The sequence below is a fragment of the Amborella trichopoda genome, chromosome 3 (assembly GCF_054954075.1).
Source record: "Amborella trichopoda isolate Santa Cruz 75 chromosome 3, AtrichopodaSantaCruz75HAP2 v2.0, whole genome shotgun sequence".
NCBI lineage: Eukaryota > Viridiplantae > Streptophyta > Magnoliopsida > Amborellales > Amborellaceae > Amborella > Amborella trichopoda.
Window position 1 is genome coordinate 23,647,114 of NC_142338.1, and position 26,239 is coordinate 23,673,352.

The 26,239-nt window shown below is 38.0% G+C and overlaps 1 long non-coding RNA gene across 1 annotated transcript; it reads right to left on the reverse strand.

The window, feature by feature from the left end:
• Positions 1 to 12,472: 12,472 nt before the first annotated feature.
• LOC148782812 (uncharacterized) lies at positions 12,473 to 17,225 on the reverse strand. Its single transcript, XR_016052293.1, has 2 exons — positions 17,012 to 17,225; positions 12,473 to 15,667 (listed from the first exon to the last, which is right to left on the reverse strand). It is a non-coding gene; the product is annotated as an uncharacterized LOC148782812 (long non-coding RNA).
• Between the last annotated feature and the right edge of the window lie 9,014 nt (positions 17,226 to 26,239).

Below are 26,239 nucleotides of genomic sequence, written 5' to 3' on the forward strand. Positions count from 1 at the left end.
AAAATACGTGTTTTTTCACATAAACGTTTAAAACGCGCTTTGTTGATCTTTATGAAGAATCGATCCAAAAAAATTTGCCTTTTTACTTGTATTTTTTTTCTTCTAAAAGATGAAAACTTTTTTCCTGCTTTATGTAATTGTTATTTCCATGCTTTCTAAAAAGTATATTGTTTCCAAAAACAAAAAAAAAAATTCCCTAAAAAATAAATTTATATCCCCAAGTATTTTGTTAGCGTTTATTATCTTAGGGTTTATGCTCAAATCCATTGAATCAAATTAGAATAACATATCATAAAAACCATTGAATAAAAAAACCCAAATTTTGACTTGGCAAAATTCCACAAAAGAATCCATCCAAATTAGGGCTCAAAGACCCAAATTATCACAGTTTGTACAACATCTTAAATCCCTAAAACAAAAGCTTAAAAAAAAGAAAAAACCAGATTAGAGCTCAATCCCCAAACCAATTTCATGACAATTAGTAAATCCCTAAACAAAACTTTAAAAAAAAAAACAAGCTTAGGGCTCAATCCCCTTACCTAATGCATGTCTGGAAATCTTGGATTAGGGTTTATGTCCACCGTGCGTGTTCTTCATATTCTCTGTGATTTTATGTCCATCTTGTTTCTCAGTTCCTATGCATGCTCTCTCTCTCTCTCCCGTTTCTTTATAGAAGATTTTATGTTTGCTTCTCTCTCACTTTGGATATGCTCGTCTTCTTGTTATGTGTTTCTTCTTGGTCTACTGCGTTTGCTGCTCATCGAACCAAAAAAGGTGTACATCTTCCCAATATTTCACTATGGTTATAAAAGGACGGTAACCATACAGAGAGAGAAATGAATATACCCAACTCAATTCTACTTATCCAACATTGCCCGTTTTTTTTTTTTTTGCATTATTTACGAAGTATGTATGATGTTTGTTAAAGGATTTAATGAGAAAATTCATATTGTATATTTATCAGCAACTTATTTTTTTATTTTTTTATTTCAACGTAATTTTATATTAATTTCTACTTAATTTTATTTTAAACATGTCCATTTTTTTCACTCCGATTTTTTGAGCCTAGTCAAATATATTTGCGATATTTTTACATAAAGTACTTTTGCATATCCTTATTTTTTACCAGATTTTTTCATCCGACTTTTTAAAATAAAAACGATTTATTTCTGATTTTATAGTGAGCCGATATATTCTACTTGCTAACTAAGGTCGGAAGCAGGCTAACTAAGGACGATATATTTCCGATTTTATGGAGTAGCTGATATATTCTACTTGCTAACAATTTATTTCCGTATTTCCGATTTATCTTCCCCGACTTACTAAGGTCGGGAGTTGGCTAGGCTAAAGTAGGGTGTAGGATGTATGGAATAGAATTGGAAGCTACGAGTTCTAAGGTGTATGGAAGTAAGGAATTCTTGGGAGTATGGAGTTGGGAATTCTAAAGGAATTGGAATTTTTGGATTCTAGGGAGTGACTGGTTCTAAGGGTATTTTCTCTCTCTAAGAATTGTTTTTCTCTCCTCCCATCTTGAGTCTTGAACTTGAAAGAAAAGTAAAAGAACAACCAAGACTTTGATTGCAAATGACTAAGAATTCAAGAGAGTTCAAGAGCCCTATTACAAAAGACTTGAGTTCCTTATGTAGAGCAACCACAAAATAACAGATGAATGCTAACAAAACTACCAAAATTGTCAAAAAATACATATTTTATGAATTAAAATATTAATCTTATTTTTGGACCAAATGACTAAAATACCCAAAGCACTTTTCAACAAATGATAAAACCATCCCTCCATGAGGGGCCTCTTGCCATTGCTAGGCCTTGGGAGTTTTTTCGAATGCTTACGGCGGTAATTTGGGCGATCAATAATTGTAGAATCAATGCTTGGACTATTGGACATGTTTTGGTACCCCTTGATTGTCTTGAAACATATTTTTTTAGAAATGACCCAAAATTCGGCCCATAAACTTGTGATTATTCGACCACCAATCTGGCACGATCTATGACGTTCCAAGCCTTCATTTTGATCACAAATTGAAGAAGACACTATCACGATCATTTTGCAATAAATTTCATCTATTTTGGTCTCCTTTTGAGCATGTTCCAATTTTGGGAAGTCGCTAGAAAATAGGGTTCCGACGACTGGAAAAATATGCCATTTTTTAACTAAAAATTTGTGTCATTTGGCCTCCGTTCGTATATAAAAATTATATCAAACAGTAGCTCTTCAAAGCATGGTCGCAACAGACCCATACTTGCAACGATCTGACATCGGGATCTTGAACTATGGCCTTTCAAAGAATTGGAAGTGCTTCTTTATAAAATCTGAATTTTCATGTTCTGAGGACATATTCTCTCTAGAAATTATCTCTTTTCGAGCCACGTCATGATACGTGCCATATGTCAAAATGAGTGAGTCATCAAGATTTCGATCGTCTCCAAATTTGAGCTTAATTGGATTGAAAACGACAAGTTATGAGCATTCTAAATTCATCTCGAAATGAGAAAACATAGTTTCGATAAATAGAAACTGATTCACCGAAGTTGCATCGCAATCGTGTAAAACCCACCCTTTTATGGCCTAGAATGGTCCCGGAGGGTCCGATTGAGCCGAAATTTGGTACCTGGTGCCTTGTCAATCTTTCAAATCCAATAGAAGTGGTTTGATAGTATTTTGAGACCCAAAAAATAGGTTTCTAGTTATAGAGTCCATTTTTTGCATGAGAAGAACTGGATTTGAAAACTAAGTTTCATCTTGATCATATCAAAATGCGACAAAACTTTGTGGGTGTGCTCAAGGTATCCAAAAATACGCTCTCATGCAATTTGAGGCCATTACGGTACTTCTTCAGAAGTTACCCAGTTTCAGGCTTATTGCTACAATATTATTGTGGTCTAACAGCGTCTTGGGCACCAACGGGACCAGGTTACTATTGACTCTCTCTTTATTTGCCCCAAGGATACAAGTACGTAAAAAATGACATATAAACATTACTCTCTGAAATTTTAGATGGAAATTGTGTGTCGTAGAACTTTTGGAAAATTTGAAATATTTATTTTTGAAAGAAATCTTTCCGAACAACAAATATTCCCTAAGAGAAGGATAAATTTTTCTCTTTTTTTACTTCTTCTCTGCAAAATAAAGCTTCATATAATTTTTTATACACTAAGAATAGTTCACCCAATGAAATGACCCAAGATAGATGTACGCCCCAAAATGGCCCAAGCAAGGTGGCTTTAGTTGAACACTAAGAGAAAACACAACCCACCCACGTGAGGGCGTTTTATGGTGTGTTCTATCTCTCTCTCTCAAGATAGATAGAGGTGGCATCTTTGACCACCTTATTTATCCTTATCTCATATCATGTGGAGGATCACATGAGGATATTATTTTAGAGAAAGCAACAACCTTGCATATTTTTATCTTTGTATGATTCAATGGGATAATGACAATTATGGAAAGAATATCACATAACCTCCTAAAAGGTAGCTTATCTTAATCTCTTTTCAACTAAGTGATTAGAGAATATCTCTACCCATATCAATCACGTAAGACTTCTCACTTTCATATGATAATGACTTGGTCAACAAGTTATCTTTTTTTTACTTTCTAAAGTTGTCATTTTTTAGGAAATTTCCATTATTACCCCTCCCTCATGGAATGCGATGCCCAACAATCTTCCCCTCCAATCTTAATAGGAGGTTTCCCTTCATAGCTCAACCAAGTGATCAAATGACAGTCATGTCAACCATGCTTCTCCATGACTGTTGCTTATCTTTGACCAAGTCTTTGTCATCATATCCAACATACTCCGGTCGATATGGATTTTCCGTAGTTGCAACAGTTTCTCACCTTTCTGCAATATGAACTGCCATACAACAACTCCCCCTGCAAAAGTAAGTATCTTGAGATTGACTTTCAGGAATCTAATTCTCTAGCCACATCGTCATCTATGTACCATTGTAATGCAGGTTTACCTCTGTTAAAGCACTAACATACTTTGGATGTTCCTCTGAGATATCCAAATACCCAATTGACTATTACTAAGTGTTCCTTGCCAAGTTTAGTGATGAATCTGCTCACCATGCTTGTGCTGCATGTGCTTACTACAGCCGACCCATAAGGAAATTTCAGTATTCTTCCTTCTTGCTCTTGGTTGAAGGGATCTACTTGACACTTAACTCCTATGCCTTCTTACACTTCGATAACTTTACCAGGTCAAAGGTGTGATTCTTATGCAAGGGTATGTCTCATCTTTTAATCCACACCCCTTTGTGTTTGTCGGCTTGAACTCCCTGGTAGATTTTTTATCTACCCCTTTCAATGTATAGGACATACTAGGATGCGAGGTAATTGATAGATCTGATGCGACATAATTGACAGAGGATTTATGCCTCCTAGAGAACCTTCTCAGTTCAACTATAGGTGGCATTTCTTGAAACTGGTTTCTCCTCTTGTTCGACATCACTCAAAACTGATATGTCACATCTTTGTCAGATCTTTGGACCCATCCTCTTGTTTCACTTCTCCCCCATCTTCATTTTCCACGGTGGGAGGAATTATGACAAGTTATGAACCATTAAAGATTTGTGGCTTTGTTGCATTCTTCATGTCTTCAATAATACCCTTGATCAGCTTCTTGTACTTAGGATCCCACAGCCTATAATTGAACTTTTCATCTGAGTACCTTAAAAAGATGCATAAGAGTTCTTTCTCATTCAACTTTGATATTTGTTCCTTGGGCACGTGCACTAATGCCTCGAACACCATCAAGTGTGAATAAGAGATATCTTTCTGGTCCAAACTCTCTCTAGGATCTAACAATCTTGAGAAAATAACAGGAATCGATATCAAGGCTTGGTGGTGGATGATATGCTCCTAACTCTGAGACACTTTAGCAACTTGCTTGTCTCCCTTTCACCTTAGCATAGAATTCCTAAAAGATATCAAACACTTGATCTTTTGATTTTACCCATACCTTTTATGAAACTTCATCGATGAAGGCAACGAGGTATGATGCACCACCAAACGACTTGACATCCATGGGCCCGCACACATTTGAATCCAACCGATCTAGGATATCCTTAGAGCCTTTTGGAGAAAAAGATTATGTTGTTTGCCTACTAGATAGTGGACACATGGGGTTAGAGATGGATACATCTCCTTTACCCACAATCTTTGAGGACTGTTGTTTCTCATCTTTATAGAGCCAAAGTCTTCTGCTCTGTAAGAAGAAAAATAGCGTCTTTGTGGACTAACATGAAACAATGCTCCAATATCCACAAACCAATCTGAGTTGTGTGGTGCCATATTAATGCACCCTTCACCACAGATTCTGACCACACCAATATATGTGGTCATTGCAGTGTTTGCTTGCTATCATTCCTGAAATTGTCCTCATTCTGCTCGTTCTTGAGCTTGTGACAATCTTTCTTGATATGCCCTTGCTTGCCACAATGAAAACATGTGATCCCCTTTCTCGTCAATATCCTTAGATCGGTTTGATCAGATTTGGTCCTCATTCATAGACCTACTTAGATTTGTGACAAGGGTTTGCGAGTTCGACGTGTCAGAGAATTTTCTTCTCATCTCCTCATTCAGTAGACTGTTAGTGACCTGACTCACGATCACTATCCCATTAGGTGCTGAGTTACTCACAAAGACTATTAAGGTCTCCCAACTGTCTGGTAGTGAATCAACCAAAAACGGAGCTTGTAGCTCATCTTCTAGGAGTAACTTAATCATTGCAAATTGGTTAACAATGCTTTGCACCTCATATAGATACTTTGCAACATAACCCCCATCACTGAACTTCATGTTCATAAATTTTCAAATCAAGAACGCCTTATTTCTAGCATTCTACCTCTCATACAAATCGTGTAGCTTATCCCACAATGACTTCAAGAGTTATCTCCATCAACACATGGTGGAAGACATTTTCTTCCAACCATTGTTGGATAGTTTCGAGAGCCTTTTGATTAAGTTTCTTCCACTCATCGTCTCTTACACTTTCGAGCTTGTGCTTTATCCCTCTAATGGGCATGTACAAGTCCCCACAGTATAGTAGATCCTCCATCTTTGACTTCTAGATGATTCAGTTATTCCTATTAAGCGATATAATCATGCTCTCCTAAATCCACACACCTTATCTTTCACCTTCTGTTATGGTTATCCCTCGTCAGCTAAGGTTATCCCCCGTCGACTATGGTTATCTCCCATATATTACGGTTATCCCCCGTATGTTATGGTTATCCCCCGTATGTTATAGTTATACCCTTTTAGTTAGCTATCGCGCGTCGGTTAGCTATCACTTGTAGGTTAGCTATCGTCTGTTGGTTAGCTATTGCCCATAGGTTAGCTATACCCCATGCGTTAAGCTTATACACTGTGTGTTAAGCTTATACCCTGTGTCTTAGGGCATTCACCATTAGTTAAGCCTTTGTAGAAAATTTCACAAAATTTTGGCACAGCTCCGACATGAGGGTTTGAATCCTAAAAGATCTTGTGAGCCCAATTAATCAAAATTCAAGTCAGGGAAGAGTCCTCGGACAGTGGCCAATTTTAAAGGAGTGAGATTTGTTTTCTTCTTTACTCGTTCTACGATCGTTAGGTTCGCTACACCGAGAGACGGTGATAGGGTGGACCGAGCAGTGTGGGAAATGCGCATTAATACCACTTATTGGGCTCGCCCAATTAGAGCCTTCTCACACGAATGCAGATACACGCAACGGGGCGCGAATATATGAGACACAAAAATATTCCAAAGACAATATGTGTTTGTATGAGTGGGAAAACATGCAATAAAGGAAATAAAACTTACTAGCATCGAGATTTACGTAGTTCACCAATTCAGGCTACATCCACGGTAGAAAGAGACGAATCCACTATTAACTCAATGGTTACAATAGTTTTCTAAGAAACAAATTTTCTTGAGATCATTGATTGCTTTTAGAGATTTACTCTCTTAAGTTTTTTCTCTCTAAAGTTCTTTTCTTTTTCAGAGACTACTTTTCTTTCTAGTGGCTTTCTCTCTCTAAAACAAGATGTTCTCTCTTTTTCTTCTTTTCTCTCTTAAAAAAAAGGCTTAAGTAGAGGATCACTGGCTCTCCTTCATCTTCTTCTTCTCTATCAGAAAATGATAACTCACTCTCTTTCTTTCTTCTTTTTCTCTCTAAAAGAAGGATAACTTTCTCTCTTCTTCTTCTTCTCTGCAAAAGAAGGCCTTGTATATTTTTTCAATACACCAAGAAGAGTCCGCCTAAAGAAATGGTCCAAGAGAGATGCACACCCAAAAATGACCCAAGAGATGTGACTTTTGTTAGACGCTAAGGGGTCGTTTAGATACTTGGAAATATATTGTCTGTGAAATATATTACTGGCGTAATACATTACTGCATAGTACATTACATATAAATGGATTAATAGTAGTATTCAGATGCAACCTGGGAAATACGTTGCTCTTACTTGACACCGTTTAATATGGAATTATCTACATTGCACCATAAATTTTCTCCTACATTGCTCCTACTAGACATAGCGATATAATATGGAATTGTATTCAAAGAGACCATTTATCTTTTGTACGCACAATCATTCTTGTCCTTTAAATTTCAAAATGGGTGGTTGTGCTAGTGTCATTGAATAAATACAAAATTTTAAAAAAAAAATTCACTTCATGATACACCTCAAGCCATCTAATTTGACATCTAATATTTGCGAATGATTGTGACCTCCATTCCTATTTAATATTGAAATGCATAGGTATATATAGCATGACTATACCATGCTTGCCATGCTTCAAAGAATAATAACTTAATAGTGTGAATTAATATTAGTCAAAAATATTAAGTGAACTATTTTAGTCACGACCTTTAAATATCGTTAATTCATAGTTTAAATAGTAAATGGTAATGTATTTTATTGTGAAATGGTAAAGTATTTTAAAAATTAGTTTGAGATATTGGAAGAAGCCCATGTGTAAGTAATTTATCTCTTCTCTATCTGTATCAAGACCCTAATCCCAAAAAATCATTTTTTTTTCAAAAGAGTAATCATTATACTTTAAATAAAATACATTTATCACTTTTTTATTTTTTTTGGTCTCGATCTAGACCCTAATCCCAAAAAAATCATTTTTTTATTTTTTCAAAATATTTAGTAGTCATTATAATTTATCCACACGGCTCGCTTGTAGAGAGAGCAGAGAAGGGAATCGCTTGAAGAGAGAGAGCATAGAAGGGAAGCTCGAAACAAGGAAGATAATGGAGGCTCGAAGAAAGACAGAGAAGAGAGGCTGAGTAAAAGAGGAGAGAGGCTGAGTAAAGATGACTGACTATATCAGAAGGGCAAACATAGAACATTTGGTTTTCATGAACACACTAACTGATGGAGAGAGATACATAGAACATTTGGTTTCCACAAACGCAGTGACTGGTGAAGAGAGAGATGAAGAGAGATAAAAGTTGAGGACACAAGGAAGAGGAAAGAGTGGGTACGCGAGGGAGAAGAGGATGTACGTAAGAGAGAGGGAAAATGGTCTAATGGTTGATGAAGAGAGAGACGAAGAGAGAGAAAGGTTGAGGAAGCAAAGGAAGAGGAGAGAGTGAGTAGGTGAGGGAGAAGAGGATGTACGCAGGAGAGAGGGAAAATGGTCTAATGGTTGATGAAGAGAGAGATGAAGAGAGAAAAGGTTGAGGAAGCAAGGAAGAGGAGAGAGTGGGTAGGCGAGGGAGAAGAGGATGTACGCAGGAGAGAGGGAAAACGGTCTAATGGTTTTAAGACACGCGCAGTACATTACTCCTCACGTGCGTAAAAGATTTCTTAGCCCTCCCCACGTGTAATAGATTTCACGATATTTGGGGAAATAGTGTGTAATCTATTTTCATTTTCTTACTAATAAATGGACCCAAACAGTGTAAATGTCATATTTTCTAGTAATCTATTTCCCTGTAATATATTTCTAACAGAAAATACAACCCACCCACGTGAGGGCCTTTTATAGTGGATAGATAGAAGTATAACTTTAGAGAAGTCAACAACCTCCTACGTTTTTTCTTTTGTATGTGTCAATGAGATAATGGTAATTATGAAAAGAATATTTCATAACCTCCAAAAAGGTAGTTTATCTCTATCTTTTTTCAACTAAGAGATAAGATGATATCTCTACTTCCCATTTTCATGGGATAATGACTTAGTCAAAGTCATCACTTTTTGACTTTCCAAAATTGCCATTTTCTAGTTAGGCAATTTCCATTGGTGTCCCTCCTTCATGGAATGGGACGCCCAACACATAGTACTTGGCCTCGCCAATAGGCTGAGGTCGAGTAACTCGGTCATGTTCAAAACAATGGTAATGTGATTCGAGTGTGCGACTAATGAACCATAGTTCAATTCTAGAAAGTAGTTCAATAATCGAAAGATTGAATTGCCCAGACTTTTTTTTTTTAATATGGTTTTAGGTAGGTAAAATCGAACCGCATAAGCAAACCAAATTTGGGCAGTTTGAGATTGCTAACATTGAACTGTGTACGAAAATGAAAAAACATTGGGTTTGGGCAGTTCGATGTTGTTCTCTGCTCTCCTCAAACTGCCTTCAATGTATCCATTCCCCACCCACCTAGCACACACACCAAAAGAAAAAAAAGGGAAAAAAAGAAAGAAGAAAGACAAAAAGTTGGAGTGGTTATGCCTTTGGGAATATGTATTTCTTGGGGTTTGAAACGACAGGGTTGGACATAAGGCACTGCAAGCCACTTAAGTGCCCTTTAGTCCCAAAAGGTTGATTCGATGTTAGGAGTGTCGCCAAATTCCTTATTCATTGTATTCAAGGAAAATTTGGAATGAATAAATATTTTCACCAGTTCGATCATCCAAACTCATGTTGAGGGGCAAATATGAAATAAAAAGATATTTTCAGAAACGAAAAGAACACAAAGAACATTTACTTTTGGGTATGGTTTGCACGAGGGTGCAACTTTAAACAATCAAATTAATGCGCACCTCCAAATTTCATCATAATATATACTTTTGATATGAAAAATTCATAGGATGGCTTGAAAATCTATTTTTATTTTTAATTATAAAATTTTAGATTTAAAAAATGGTTCAAATCAAGTAGATATATAAAAATATGAAAATCTTGAAAATAGATGGCCTAAATAATGTGTTGCAAGATTCACCATTTTTAGGACTTAAATGTTTTTTTTTCTATATTCATACATCTCGATTTTGAGATGATCAATTAGAGAGTTTTTTAACATTAAAAGAGCATATTTCGATGGATTTTTAAGATGCACCTTAATTCTACATTTTAAGGTTATAACTTTATATAAAGGTTTTTCTTTACCTTTAATACAAGTAGCCACAATCACTCTTGCCCATGAGATTTCAAATCGGGTGGTTGTGAGTATCATGACTGCACTCAAAGTTCAAAAAACATTTATTGAACTTTGTCACACATCCCAAGCTATCCAATTTGACATCCAATGACTAGTAATAATTGTGACCCATATAAAAAAATAAATGATATCATTATATACAATCCCAGTGAGAAATAGGACTTGGTCACAAATAAATCGAAATTTTGAACTGAAAAATATTTCTTGTTTCGTGCTTATTCAATTTGCTTTTTGAATGATGCTGCCGCTATTAGATTTTGCGAAGTGCGCAGCTGGACCTGGCCTTGTTTTTTGCTCCTCTTCGGCTTTGCAAAGACAACTTCTTTTGAAAGGAGAGTAAGAGAGATACTAATATATAAAACTCAACTGATTTGCTCATTAATTAGGGTCAGCTGCATGAATTCTCATACTTTTTTCTGCTCTATTAAAAACTATATCTTGCCCTAGCATAAACAAATATTGTATGTTTGGGATTCATGATAACTTTTGATAAAATTATGTGTTGGTTGCTTACTTAAGATAACCTAACTCTTGACCACCCTAACTTAAAATAAAATTAAAAAAAAACAAAACTTAAAATTTAAGTTCTCCCACGTTACTCATTTCTTAATGATCATAGTTAGTCATTACGTTTGTGGTTTTTTTAATCAAATTCAAAATTTTCTTCAAATTTGACCCTTATGATGGTTTGATGAGTTATTGTGAAGTTAATTGCTTGCATTTCATTCCATGAAGTTGAAGAAAAGAGAAATAAAATAATTAGAAGAAAAGGGATTCACTTGCTTTTTGCATCATTTAGAACATGAAGCTGCCGTAAATTTTGATGTAGCATAAGCTTTTTAGCTTTTAACGATTGCATGGAAAGCTACGTCCAGGATCGTAATAAGAAAACTCAACCATGGAATGGACGGTCCAGATTCCATTTCAAGACTTGAGTTGACAGCTACGTTGCCTTTCTCAAGATTGTTCAAGGGACAAAACTGCCTCCATCACACCACCAAATTATCGCGAACAAACACCCAACCATCTCAAATAATACTCAAAATCGACTCCCCATAACAACATTGTTCATTTCATAAAAAGTAGCATAATAGTGATCGCCTGGGCTTTGTAAAGAAATGGGAGTGTGAGAACCTCTATGAACCGGCCCCCGAAACCAGTTAAGGTTCCAAAGTAATTGGTAAACCCGTCTATTCAACGAGCTTAGGCAAGTCCCCACCGGTTAAAAAAGTGTTAAAAAAATTTAAAAAATACAAAAACATACAAAAAAATGTATATTTAAACATGATTAAACAAAAAACATCCAAATGAAATAGAAAAAAAGTGAAAAAAAAAATAGATTTTAAAAAATCGATTTGTCCTGAGGGATATTTTTTGAAATTATTTAAAAAAATGAAAAAAATGTAAAAATAAATATTCATGGTCAAAATAGTTTTCAATCTTGCCAAAATGATAAAAAAAATTAAAAAATGCATTACAAACAAATCTTTCATTTTTGAGATTTTATATAAATTTTTTAAAATTTTGTTTTAAAATACTCGACTGGATCACCAAAAAGCAAAACCGGCAAATGACCGATTCCAATCTAGCTCGCTGGTTCCGAGTTGAACTGACCGATATCGCAAACACTAATGATAACTTAATGGAAAGACTCCTCCTTCGGGACAATGGCTTACACTTGGGGCATGTTTAGTACACGTAAAAATATTGTTATCACATAAAACTCCCATGTGATTAGTTGTGGGAGCTTTCTCACCCCAATTAGTCCCATTGCATTCTTTCACACCCTAAATGGAAGAACTTGCCGGCAAATACAAACACAGAGAGACAGAGGGGTACAGCACGAAAAAAATTTCATAATTCAATAATATTTATAAGTGATGGATCAACCATAAATATCATGCTGTTTAATGCATATTGGACACCTGGAGCATAACCCATGATCTCCAAATCTCACAGGGCGTACCTTATTGCTGTTTCCCTCTTCCTAAACCATAAATCATCATAATCCATAAATCCCTTCTCAGTATTTATAAATAAATAAAAAAAAAAAAAGAAAAACCATACACACTCGTAGAAGGAGAGATTCATAATAACTAATGAATGCCAAATTCAGGCGTAGTTGCAGAGTCCATAGATGCAGAGCACACTCTTGGTGCAGCGATTGTTGCACCGACCACAGTGGCGCTTGTCGAAGGCGAGGTCCACACACTGCCCACGGCAGCAGGCCTGAATGAACTTGCACTTGTGGCCACACTGTCCGCAATTGTGGCTGTTGGTGGCCATGTCCACACACTTGTTCTTGCAGCAGTCTGGGCCGGGGCTGCCCCACACCTTGCAGATATCGGGACTGTGCTTGCACTTCAACCGCTTGTGGGGATTGAATTCAGCTAGGAATCGGCTCCCACCATGCAATCCTCCTATTTCTGGCATAGTGTACATCTCCTCCTCGCGCTCATCTTCTTCTTCGTGTGGTTGTTGGGTTGTTTCATGGACCGTCATAGCTGGCTCAAGCGATGACGCTGCTGCGGCTGCTGCAATAGCAAGGGCCATGGCTGCCGCCATAAACAAGAGACGACGCCACTGTGCGGACCTCATCACTGTCCTGTTGTCGATGGTGTGGCCTTTCAGTAATTTTATTTAGATTTCTAAAAATTTGAATATCTGAAACCGACCCAAAAAGGACTTGTACGTGTAATCGAGCGATGCAGATCAGGGCTTGATGTTGAGGTTGTCGAAAAGGAACTTTTTGTTGAAAGAGAAAAAGTTCCTAAGGAAATAGATAGGAGGGAGGTGCTTATTTATAGTGTAAGGTTGTAGGGGCAGGGCTTGGTTCCGCGAGGAGCGGGGATGGGTGGTGTGGGCGTGGGCTAACCGCGGCCGCACTAAGGAAAGCGAGAAGCCGGGTACCGCGGCTAGTTTTGAAAGTGTTCCATTTTGGTGCGCACGGGCCAACCTTTTTGGTGCCTAACCACCAAATTGACCTTGCTTTGATTTTGCCATGGCTTCTATTAGTTTAATAATATGCTCTAGCACTCTTCCAACATCGCCAATATTGAAGAAATTTGCGTAGAATTACATGAAATTTGATCCTTTCAAATGAATTGAGGATGTGGTTCCATATTTTTGTAAACAAAATTACGCTTTCAAAAATGGGTAGACAGCAGAGGCAAACATGTGGTATCTTTTTTATAAGAGATGGAACTTTTGCCTTAAAATTTTAGTTCTCAATCTCAAGCACTATGATCGTAAATATAAGAGAAAAAAGATGCACTTTAACCTTATCAGCAGACCATTTTAAACTTTGTAATTCAAGGTAATTCATCAAGATGCACCTAAAAAATTCATCGGAAAAGAGAAATAAAAGTCATACCTGATGCTTGAGGATTTGGCTTTCCCTGTATTGTTTTGGGCTTTAAGAGACGCGCGCGAGCACGTAGAGAGCAAGGCTTTGGGATGAGTTTTTACCCCAAAAAAAAACAGGAATTCAGAGAGAGAAAGAGTAGAGAGATAGTTGAGGTTTTACCTAAAAAAAGGATTTAGAAGGAGAAAGAGTGGAGAGATGGTGTGTGAGAGATGAGGGTTGACCCCCAAAAGCCCACAAGGATTTAGAGAGAAAAAGATTGGAGAGATGGTGTGACAGAGATTAGGGTTTCACTTGAAAAAAAATTTGCGTTTTAGAGAGAGAAAGAGTGGAAAGAACGGGCTCTTGTGGCAGTGCATCAAGCAGGGGAAGCAGCGACCATGGCCAAAGATGCAGAGCGAGTGGGGCAGAGAAGTTTTACCCAAATACACAGTTTTATGAAATGGTGAGAGAGAGAGCAAAACAATATGAGAGGAGAGAAAGAGAGAGAGGGCCGTCCAGTTTTCTCAGACGTCAGACCGATGTGTCAGACGACCGTCCCGATTTCTCATTCAAACGATTTAAAAAATCTTATTTTGAATGCAATGCAGTGTCCTGTTTTGTCAGACACTTTATTAAAAAATTCGTTTTTTAACACAAAAGGTAGGCTTCACAAATGCTGCATTGTGACTGTAAAAAAAAAGGCTCGTCATCATGACCGTTGGGCACAGCTGAAGGGATGTGTGATAGGGCTAATCTAATCTTTTTCCTTGCATGGAATATATACCCGTTTTTTAACTTCATAAATTTTTCTTTTTAAAAAAAGACGGAACTTCTCTTTTCGATTTTTGAAAAATCGGAAAATTAGCTTTTTTGTCCAAAACCAAAAATTTGTCTTTCCAACAAATTTTTTAGTAAGTTACTGGAAAATAAAAGATAGTTTTCAGTTTTGAAAAAGCAAAAATATCCAATTTTTGGTTTTGATAAATCGAAAAGTATCTTTCATTTTCCAGTAACTTACTAGAAAATTTCTAGAAAGAGACAGATTTTTTATTTTTGAACAATAGAAAACACCACATTTTCGGTTTATCACAAAACCAAAATCTGTCTATTTCTAGTAAATTTTCCAATAAGTTACTGGAAAATGAAAGATAGTTTCGGTTTTTGAAAAACCAAAAGTATCTAATTTTTTATTTTTGAAAAACCAAAAACACGATAATTTCGATTTTTCAAAAACTGAAAACTACCTCTTTCCAATAAATTTTCAAGTAAGTTATTGAAAAATGAAAGATAGTTTTCGGTTTTGAAAAACCAAAAATATCCAATTTTCAGTTATTGAAAAATAAAAAACACGACTTTTTTGGTTTTTGAAAATCGAAATGTTTAAACATTTTGGTTTTTCGAAAAATGAAAAGAATAGTTCTATCTTTTTTTAAGAAAATGTTATGAAGTTGAAAGAACGGGTATACATGCAAAAATGGAAACATCACAGTAATTCCATAATAACATTAAATATAAAGGATATATAAGTTATTTTCTCTTTTTTTTTGGGTTTTTTTGTTTGCCTTCTAATCACAAAGAGAACTTACTTCCAGCCATTTTTCAGCATAAGCATGAATGATTTAAAGCTCTTTAATGGGCATTTTGCGCATAGCTCAAATCTCGAGGGCACGGAAGAAAATGCATGAAGCACGAAGGGGGAAGCCTTTTGATGTTTGCATGGAAAGGAAGAGGGGAAGAACCGGAAAAAGGAAGCAAAGGTGGAGTTAGGCCGCTTGAACCAGACTCAAGTCCGTCCTCCCCCGCTTTTCACATTACTTGGGGCGTCTGTCTCACTGAACCAACACGGTTTCAAAGAGCCGTTTTATATATTAAATCTCACGCTGAAGTGCATGGTTTACTGGTTTTTTCAATTGAAGCAACCTGAGGAATTGGAATGAACAATTAATCAAAACAAGGATCAAAAAGCCCTTGGCGCAAATCCTATCAAGGCCGGGTCAGGTCACGGACAGGCGGGCCGGGTCAAATGGGAAAAGGAGAAATAAAATAAAAAGATAAAGAACATAAGGGCAGGTATGAGCTCAACTGCACCAGCCCTATCTTGGCCCAGGCTCAGCCCGGCCGAGTCCTCATGGCCATGGATCAAGTCCTAATTTTTTAGGGCCGGGCCTCTCCGACCTTGCCAACCCTCGGGGAAGCTTATTAATATGTCCCTACAAAAGGCGGGGTCAGGTCATGGACAGGCGGGCTGGGTCAAATGGGAGGAGGAGGAAATAAAATAAAAAAATAAAAAGCATAAGAGCAAGACTGGGCTGTACTGAGCCAGCCCTATCTTGGCCCAGGCACAGGATCAGCCTTGCCCAGCCCTCAAGGCCATGGATCTAGTCTTAAACTTTTAGGGCCGGGCCTCTGGGATCTTGCCAACCCTTAGGGAAGCTTATTAATTCGTCCTTATAAAAGGTCAAATCCGAGAGAGTTGGCTTCGCTAGCTCTGAATATAATTTTTTTTTGCTTAAAAACGAATGCACTATGCTTCTTTTGATTGCCAATTAGGGTCTGATTGTTTTACATGAAAAATATATTTTGAGAAATATTTTAACGTGAATGAATTCTTTCATATGGTTAAGTATAAAAATATTTTAATTGATCCCAATACATCTTTTCACATTAATTGACAGTTAATTGATGTGAAAATATTCCGAGAACGAACCACATGTGAGAATCTTTTAACATGAAAATATTTCCCATGAACCAAATCGTGCCCTTAGTGTCGATGAAATGGGGGCATTAATTGAATTTGTACTCAAATGATTTGAGGGATCTTTTTTATCATGGGTGAGGTTTGTATAGAGCTGAGGTTCTAAACAATCAAAGTAAGGTACACCTTCAAATAGTGTCGAGAAATGCGGTTTCAATATTGGAAATCTTTGTGAAAGCCTTCAAGATATTTTCATCTTTAATTCTAAAATTTAAAATTTAAAAAGTAGAGTAGATTGAGCATATTTATGAAAACTCAAAAATCTTGAAAATTAACGGTCCAAAATGTGTTACATGATGAACTATTTCCAATACTTCAAATCCATTTTTTTCTCATGCCCATGCATCTTGATATCAAGATGATCAATTTGAGGATATTTAAACATCAAAACAACATCTTCTGAAAGTTTCGAGGTAGGCACTAATTTGATTGTTTAGAGCCCCAGCTCTATATAAACATTTTCCTTTATTTATAGGTGTGTCAATGCACTATCTCAAAACAATAGTTACCCATTCTGGTAATAATTAGAGTGTATAAGGTCCGCCAGGAAAATTTGTCCTCAGAATACTTGAAAATATAAGATGGACACTTATCTTGATTATTCAGTGCACAGAAATTTGTAGATCTTAGAGTACCAAAATTACTTTTTATATTAGGGAGAAAGAGTCATTAAAAAAGGGAGAGATAATATGAAAAGATTGAACACTTGTTTTGCTTGTTCAATGTACAACTAGATCTCGAGTTGCTTTTTATGAGAGCAAAAATGTGAAAGGAAGAAATAGTGTGAAGAAAGGCATGCATTGAGTGTGAAATCATTTCTCTTTTATAAAGAGAGTACATTTTCAAAATATGGGTTCTTTGTAGTTGTTCATTTTGTATGATTATTATTAACAAACAGTCCTGTTGACAGTTTAATGGACATCAATTATTCATTAGTTATAGCTGTCAATGTAACTTGTTGTCCAACAGCCACAACATATCTTTCAAAAAATTGCACAACGGTGTCATGCAATCATACACAACGCGAGTATGCAAAATGCAAAGTCGAGCGACCTGGCACATGCATGTGCACACATGGCAAATGTTTACCCTCCCTTTTATTCTAAGAACATAATAAAAGAAAGGTTTCATATATAAGAATCACATTCCCTTCTCCATTCGCTAATGTAGGATTAAAAGCCCTATACTTTTTCATCTACAACAATATAATTTACAAATACTGTGGTTTGAAAGGATATCATTTTAAATTTAACACCCAATATTTTTTTTAAAACAAAAACACTAACGCAAATATGACTGAAGCATGATATTCTTGAAATTAAAATTTGTCAAATTTTTGATAAATATATGTTGGGTTTCTGTGGCCATTAAAGGCCTTCTAAGAGCTTGTAACTAATATCCTGATAGTGTAACATAAACTAAGTGGGAGTACGATCTTCAGTGGACTATACTAGGCAAATGATATTTACTGATTCTCAGACTTGGCCTGATGTGCTAGGATATTCGAGTTGGAAAACCCATGGTACTTGGGCTTGGAACAAAACCGATGAAGGTTTTTTGGGTCATCCCTTATGTATGATGGTTGGCCTTTAGAGACGAGAACCAAAACCTCAACAAAAAACCATTGTTGGAGGGTATTTTTGACATACTTGTATCCCAGGTGCGATAAATAGAGAAGCCAGTGCGACCTAGACCCGCAGGTACCAAAATACCTAAGGAATATGGAAGCCTTGATCAAGGAAGGTGGCATTTTGATGTTTTCAAAGTGATTGCCAAGTTTCGTCCCAATCCGATCAAGATAAAGTGGATCAAGAAAAAATTTACATTTCGCAAGACCATTCTTCACCATGCTGCAAACTACCTCATAACTAGAGCTACATTGCCAAGATCTCATATGAGCGTCTGACCACTGCCATTGGATCCGAAAGGCTCAAAAACCCTTGGATATTAATTTTTGGCATTTGGATGCTACCTTAATTTAGTAACTGTGCCATTCAATTTCAGGATTGACTTATAATGATCATAACTCTCTCTTCCGGAAGCTAATCGAGCCCAAATTTCGATATGTGGTAGATCTCATCAAGCCGCACATTTTGATACAAGACACGGCTTGAAATGACATCCGAAATAAGAGCAATCGTAGAGAGAAGATGAACCTGAAAACTCATGTTTTGCAAAATTTCAAATAGGAACGTCCATCCATTCGAATGGCCATATCTCGAAGCCCCGACATCGGATAGCATAAAATATTGGTTCATTACGACCGTGATGCGAAGAGCTTCGATTTAAGGTAAGATTTGCACAAGATTAAGTTCGAGAATGCACCCGATTAGAGTTTGCAACAAGTCACATTTTCCAATCGCTGGAATCTCATATATCGATGACCTCCAAAAATACGAAAGTGATCAAATGAGCAATAAATTAAGAGGTTTTCATTGCAAAACAATCACAATGACCTCCCATTTGATTTGTTATAAAGAAAGTGACAAAAAACAAGGAGAGACAAGCTAAATCAAATAATCAAAATTACAAGTTTATGGGTTTAGCTAGATTTTGAGATCAACATCAAAAGTTCAATTCAAGCTCAATAATGGATATCAAATCGATTAGCTCCGTGCAACGACCGTTTTTATGGTGTTGGATCGTTCGAAAGCACATTGAAAAGTGCCCAAAAGAGCCCTGAACCACAAGGATTGACAAGTTGAAGATAATTTGAAAGTTAGGTGCATAAGCTTGAGTTTTTTCTTGTGTTGTGCCCTTATTCTTCACTTCAAGAGCGATGAGAGAGAAATATTTTACCAAAGAGAGAATACCCCTTGGACCACCCTACCCAAACCTTGGACCACTCATCCTCCCTTAGACCATAGACCATACAACCCATACTCCATACTCCCTACCACTCATCCTCCACTAGACCATAGACCATACCACCCATACTCCATATTCCCTACCATCTATACTCCCCTAACCTATAGTCCATACTTCGGTAACCCATAGCCTATCCCAAACCGTTGTCCCTAGACCACTTTACTCAACTCAAACCAACTGTACACTCTAACCTTACCCAACCTACAACAACTATACACCCCTACCTTACTCAACCTACATCAATCATACATCCTAGCTCGACCCATATCTCCTAGCCCACCTTAACCATTACTGCTTACTCTCCAGAATAAGGACGTCAAATAACATTGGGACCTAGCCTAGTCGGACCAAGCCGTGCCTTTCAAGTTCGAGTCCTCGTTTTGCCATCTAGGTACCTGGTCTTACAATGCCCTATCTTCTCTCTCTTCTTTTTCTTCTTCTTCTTCTTCGTTTTCTTTTTTTTATTATTCTCCTCTCTCTTCCTCTCTTTCTCTCATGTTCTCTCTCTCTCCCTTAGGGTTAGTAGCCTAGCTGCTACCTCGATCCTCTGCCCTTCAATTCTTCTCTCTCTCTCTCTCTCTCTCTCTCTCTCTCTCTCTCCCGAGTTAGCGGCCTCGCTGCTACCCCAGCTCTTCCTTTCTTTCTCTTCATCTCTTCTCTTTTCCTCTTTCTCTCTCTCTTAGGGCTAGCGGCCTAGCCGCTGTCCTGGCTCTCTCTCCTTCTTCTCTTTCTCTCCTCTCCTCCCCTCTTTCTCTCTTCATCCTCAAAGGCTAACGACCTAGCCACTGTCCTGACCCTCTTTCTCCTCTTCTCTCTCCTCATCTCCCTCTCTCTCTCTCTCTCTCTCTCTCTCTCTCCCCTTAGGGCTAATGTCCTAGCCGTTGCCCCAAACTCTCCCCTTCTCTCTTTTCCCCTCTTCTTTCCCTCTCTCTCTCTCACTCTCATGTTCTCTCTCTCTCTTTCTCTCTCTCACTCCCTTTTCTTCTCCCGTTCTTTCTCCTCTCTTTGCCTCGTCTTCTACTCTCTCCTTTTCCCCTCTCACTCGCACGATCTCTCTCTCGCTCTCTCTCTCTCTCTCTCTCTCTCTCTCTCCCCCTGTTCTTCTCCCTTCTTTCTTTCTCTCTCACTTTCATGCCCTTTCTTCCTTGATCCTAAGAAACCTTCAGGGTTGGTGCTTCCTCCTCTCTCTTATTTATTTTCTTTTCCTTCATTCTAATGTTTAGGCCGATGCGCTAGCTAAGATTGGAGCCGCTATGACCATTTAGACTAGGGTAACTCTTCAAGTCCCCATACAAGAATGGTGATCAATCCCTATGATGGAAAAGGCAGATCCAAGTGACAAAGAAATCTATGGACGAAATTTCCTCCATAACCTCAAGGAGCTATGAGTAAATTAATAGATGAACCTACCCCCTATGAAATCGTCGCAGTGGTAGGAGTCCCCCGAGCCAGATTGGTGTCAGCCTTTCCTAAACTACTTAGTCCATGGCCATCTCCTTGAGATTAGGAAGGATAGGCTTTGGGGACAACGGGAAGATAATGACAAGTGGAGGTGCCACTTCGTAATATCCTCCCTCATGCACACATCCCCAGCACACTTTGGGGTTTTTGATAGGCTAAGACCTTGCAAGACAAGATCATCTCTTGTGCCCTAAGGCGAGAGGGCATTACACTACCATTAGAGGACCCAATGCGCAGTGCCCATGATAATTTGGGGGGCGCGACCCTCCAAGTTAATTACAATTACATCTCGACTCCTCATCTATCATAGGAGTCGAGGTAAAGTATACCCCACTACCAATGGATGACCCATTCCGTAGCAGTCAGATATCAGTATTCATATAACATAAATAAAAGGTCCACTACTAATGGAGGACCCATTGCGTAGCAGTCAAGTATCAGTATTCATATAACAGAAACATAATGTCTACTAGCAATGGAGAACCCATTGCGTAACAGTCATATATCAGTATTCATATAACAGAATCAAAAGGTCTACTACCAATGGAGGATCCATTGCATAACAGTCAGATATCAGTATTCATATCAACAATAAAAGGTCTACTACCAATGGAGGACCCACTGCATAGTAGTTAGATATCAGTATCCATATCACTACAGTATTCATTATTCATATGACAGAAACTCGGTATCACAAACACAGTGTGGCGGTATCGGTATCGCATGATAACATTATCAGAGTCATAGAACCTCGATGTAGGTGTCACAGAATAATAGTAACAGTGTCCATAAGTGTTGTGGCTGCAATTTCAAGCTGTGACATCTAGTTATAAATAGGGTCATAACTTTCAATTCACTTGGAATTTAAAGATAGTTTCAAAATCAATTTTGTGCTAAACACAAGCATCTTTCAAATAGGAATGGTTTGAAAGAAATTGAACCTTTTTTCTCCCCTCAAAAGTATAAAATAATAGAGACATTAAATCTGAAATCTTCTGTGCAGTGAAGGCTGTGATGTGTCTTGAAAAAGTAATCCATAACATGAAATCAAGAGGAGATTTCAAAAAGTGCTCAACATGTTAATTGAAGCTTACTTATGTACCATTCAAATGGCTGTGGTTTGGAAGAAAATGGACATATTTTTATCAGTAGAAATCCGTGACATCAGAGACATCGATTTTGTTTTTTTACTAAAACTGTCTACAGTGACAAACTAGTATATTTTGACCTACAACTTTACATACATGAAGAATCAGAACAAGATCAAAACATGAACATTGAAATAGACTCAGAAATATTTCCAATGGCTATGGTTTGGTGTCATTTGGATATCAATTACTTAGCCAAATTCTCAGTTCAATAGAAGTAATATTCTTGGATAATATCACAGTCTGCTAACAGTGATATATATGCATAAAACAAATCATATCTTCCAAACTATTAAGAATATCGACTAGTCATACACACCAAACACAAAATAGATTCAAATATCTTTCCAAAGGTGATAATTTGAGGTCAATCTGATATCATTTGCTCTGTCAAATCTCATCACAACAGTAGGTAAATTCCTTAGAAAATCACAGTGCAAGCATGATATGTTCAAAAAACTATTCCATAACTTCCAATCCATCCAAGATAACAATATGAAACTAAATCTAGCTTAAACTAGACTCATAAGAGAATCAGCCCACAAATTTTCAGGCTCAACATAAATGATCATAGTGCCTAACAATTCATACAAAGAAGGCCAAATGTCTGGAAAAACATAGCACAAATACATTCATGCTATCTTATTCTTTTACCCAATTTATATACAACCTCATGTCTCATCTCATGCTTAAACTCAAGCTTCATTCATGGCTAAATCATGCTTCATACATGCTTAAATTCATGCTTCATATAACTTTATGCAAGGGGTAGAAATCCACTTGCCTAAACAATAATGGTGCCTTCTCCAATCTTCCTTTCACAGCTCTCACCCACCCAACAATGGCTGTCCTCCAAAGTTATTGCTCCAAAATTACGTTAGAGAGAGAGAGAAGAGATGAGGGAAGAGTTAGTGGTGTGGGTGAGGGAGGTGGCTTAAGTACTCATGAGGGTGGGGTGGTTGTCCAAGTGGCGTCAAGAGGCAATAAAATCTGGACAAGTGGTCTCCACGTTAGCATGCATTCTACAAGTGGCACTTGCGCATGGCAGTGCTGCAGCCAGCGCTAAGCACACGGCAATGCTTCTTGACCACTTCGTCGTGCTCTCTCTTCTTCTCCGCTCTTATCACCGTGTGCACTTCATCGCATGCTCTTTGTTCTTCTCCTTCCTCTCACGCGCGCAATTCGCCGTGCGCTCTCTTCTTCTCCTTCTTATCACCGTGCGCACTTTGTCGTGCGCTCTCTCTTCTTCTCCTTCCTAATACCGGGGGCATTTCGCCGTGCACTTTCTCTTCTTCTTCTATCTTATTGTCGCGTGCTCTCTCTTATTTTTCTCTCCTATCTCCGCACGCACTTCGTTACATGCTCTTTCTTCTTCTCCTTCCTATTGTCGAACGCACTTTGTCAAGCGCTCTTTCTTCTTCATCATAGTCGGCGATAGCCCTCTCTCTCTCTCTTCACAGCCGGCGATAGAAGAGTGGAGGTAATACTAACTCATAGTCATGCGTGCTCCTTCTCCAACAAACTTTTCCTGCCGTGCGTGTCTTCTTGACTGGGAAAAGGCTCGGTCCTTACATCATCTCCCCCTTAAAAAGATTTTGTCCTCAAAATGGTTAGTTTGTTAAATAAATGGGGGTATTTTTCCTGGATTTCATCCTCTTGTTCCCACGTTGATTCTTCCCTCGAATGATACTGCAATAAAATCCGAACTAGGGGAATCTCTTTGTTGCGCAAAACTTGAATCCTTCTGTTCAGAATCTTAAGTGGCTACTCAACATAAGTTAAGTCTTCCCTGATTGGCATTGTCTCATACTTCAAGATGTGGGATGGATCAGGTTGATACTTCCTCAATAATGAAACATGGAAAACATCATGAATATTAGCCAGTTCGGGCGGTAAGGCCAGCCGATATGCCGCGACTCTGATTTTCTCTAATATTTCAAAGGGTCCAATGAATCGCAGACTTAGCATCCCTTTCTTGCCAAACATTATAATTCCCTTCATTGGTGACACTTTCAAAAAGACCCGATCACCTACTTCAAATTCAAGGTCCCTTCGGTGAATATTGGCATAACTCTTCTGCCAACTCTGAGTTGTTTTAAGACTTTCTCGAATTAGGGAGATCTTTCTGATGTTACTTGAACAATTTTCGGCCCTAACAGTCTCCTTGCACTGACTTCTTCCCAACACACTGGCGATCTGTATTTTTTCTCATACAGGGCCTCAAAAGGTGACATTTGAATACTAGCTTGAAAGCTATTGTTATATGAAAATTGTACCAAAGGTAAGTTATCATCCCAGTTTCCTTTAAAGTTTGTAAATCAGGCCCTCAACATATTTTCTAAGGTCCATCGGTTTGGGCGTGAAAAGCAGTACTAAAAGTAAGTCTCGTCCCCAAGATTATTTTCAGACTGTTCAAAAACCTCGAAGTAAATCTAGAGTCCCTGTCGGATTTAATACTAACAGGTACCCCATGCAACCTTATTATTTCCTTGACATATAGCTGAGCCAGTTTATCTAAAGTATAGGTAGTGCGGACTGGTAAGAAATGTGCAGCCTTAGTTAATCAGTCCACAACAACCCAAACGCTGTCATGTCCAGTGCCTGATCTTGGCAACCCGGATATAAAGTCCATAGTGATGTGCACCCACATCCACTCAAGCACAGGCAAGGGTTGCAACTGCTTGGCAGGTCTCTGGTGCTCAACCTTTACTTGCTGATAGGTCAAACACTTAAAAACAAATTGTGCCACCTCCCTCTTCATATTATTCCACCAAAACGTCTTCTTTAAATCCCGATACATTTCTTTGATTCTTGGGTGTACAGTATAACTGGAGTGGTGTGCCTCTTCTAAAATGGCCCTCTTGATATTCCCATCATTTGGGACACATACTCGTTCTCTAAATCTTAATAAATCATCACTGTTAGCAGAAAAATCCTCCTTTCTTTCTCGATGTAATTCTTCCAATACTTTCATAAGCTGGGGGTATGTCTTTTGTACTTCCCGAATCTGTTGAAAGAGCTGAGGTTCCACTCTTATTCCCGCAGTATTCCTGCCCCAGAACTGAGGTAAAGTCAGGCGCCACTCTACTGCATCTTTTATCAGTTTCATCTCTCGGGCCATCAGACAGTCATAGTTGGTGAAGTCATAGTCATTTAGTATGTCCATCCATCTTCTTTGTCTCATATTCAACTCCTTTTGAGAAAACAAATACTTGGGGCTCTTATGGTTTGTGAATATCTTAAACTGGGCTCCATAGAGATAATGTCTCCAAACCTTTAAGGTAAAGACTATGGCCACGAGCTCTAAGTCTTGAGTTGGGTAATATTGCTCATGCGCCTTTAATTGTCTAGAGGCATAGGCTATAACTTTCTCGTGCTGCATTCACACATACCCCAGTCCCTTATGGGAAGCATCAGTGTAGACCACAAAACCTTCGTTTCCTTCGGGCAAGGTTAGTACTGGGGTCATAGTCGATCTCTTCTTTAATTCTTGAAAGCTCTTCTCACAATCATTTGACCATATAAATTTCACTTCGTTTTGGGTTAGGCGAGTCAGGGGAAGCGCTATCTTCGAGAAGCTCTCTACAAAATGCCTATAATATCCCGCTAGACCGAGAAAACTGCGAGCAGAAACATTTGTTGGCCTTCCCCACTTACTCATGGCTTCAATCTTACGAGGGTGAACTACGACCCCTTCCTTAGAAATAATGTGTCCAAGAAAGACCACGCTTGGAAGCCAAAACTCTCTTTTCCTTAACTTGGCATATAACTTTTCTGTCTTCAGAATCTGAAGAATCATCCTCAAATTTCGTTCATGCTCTTCTCGATTCCTTGAGTACACCAGGATGTCATCAATAAAGACTACTACAAAGTCATCCAGGAAGGGCCTAAAAACCCTATTTATTAGATCCATAAAAAAGGTCGGGGCATTCGTTAGTCCAAACGACATCACTAAAAACTCGTAATGACTGCAACGAATTCTGAATACGGTCTTAGGGACATCTTCTTCCTTGAATCGCAGCTAATGGTAACCTGATCCAAGGTAAATCTTGGAAAATACTTGGGCTCCTTGGAGTTGATCAAAAAGGTCATCAATTCTAGGTAAAGGGTACTTATTTTTCACAGTGACTTGATTCAGCTGTCAATAGTCTATACATAACCTCAAAGAACCATCTTTCTTTTTAAAAAATAGAACAGGTGCACCCCAGGGCGACACACTAGGTCGGATAAATCCCTTCTCTAATAACTCTTGCAAATGTT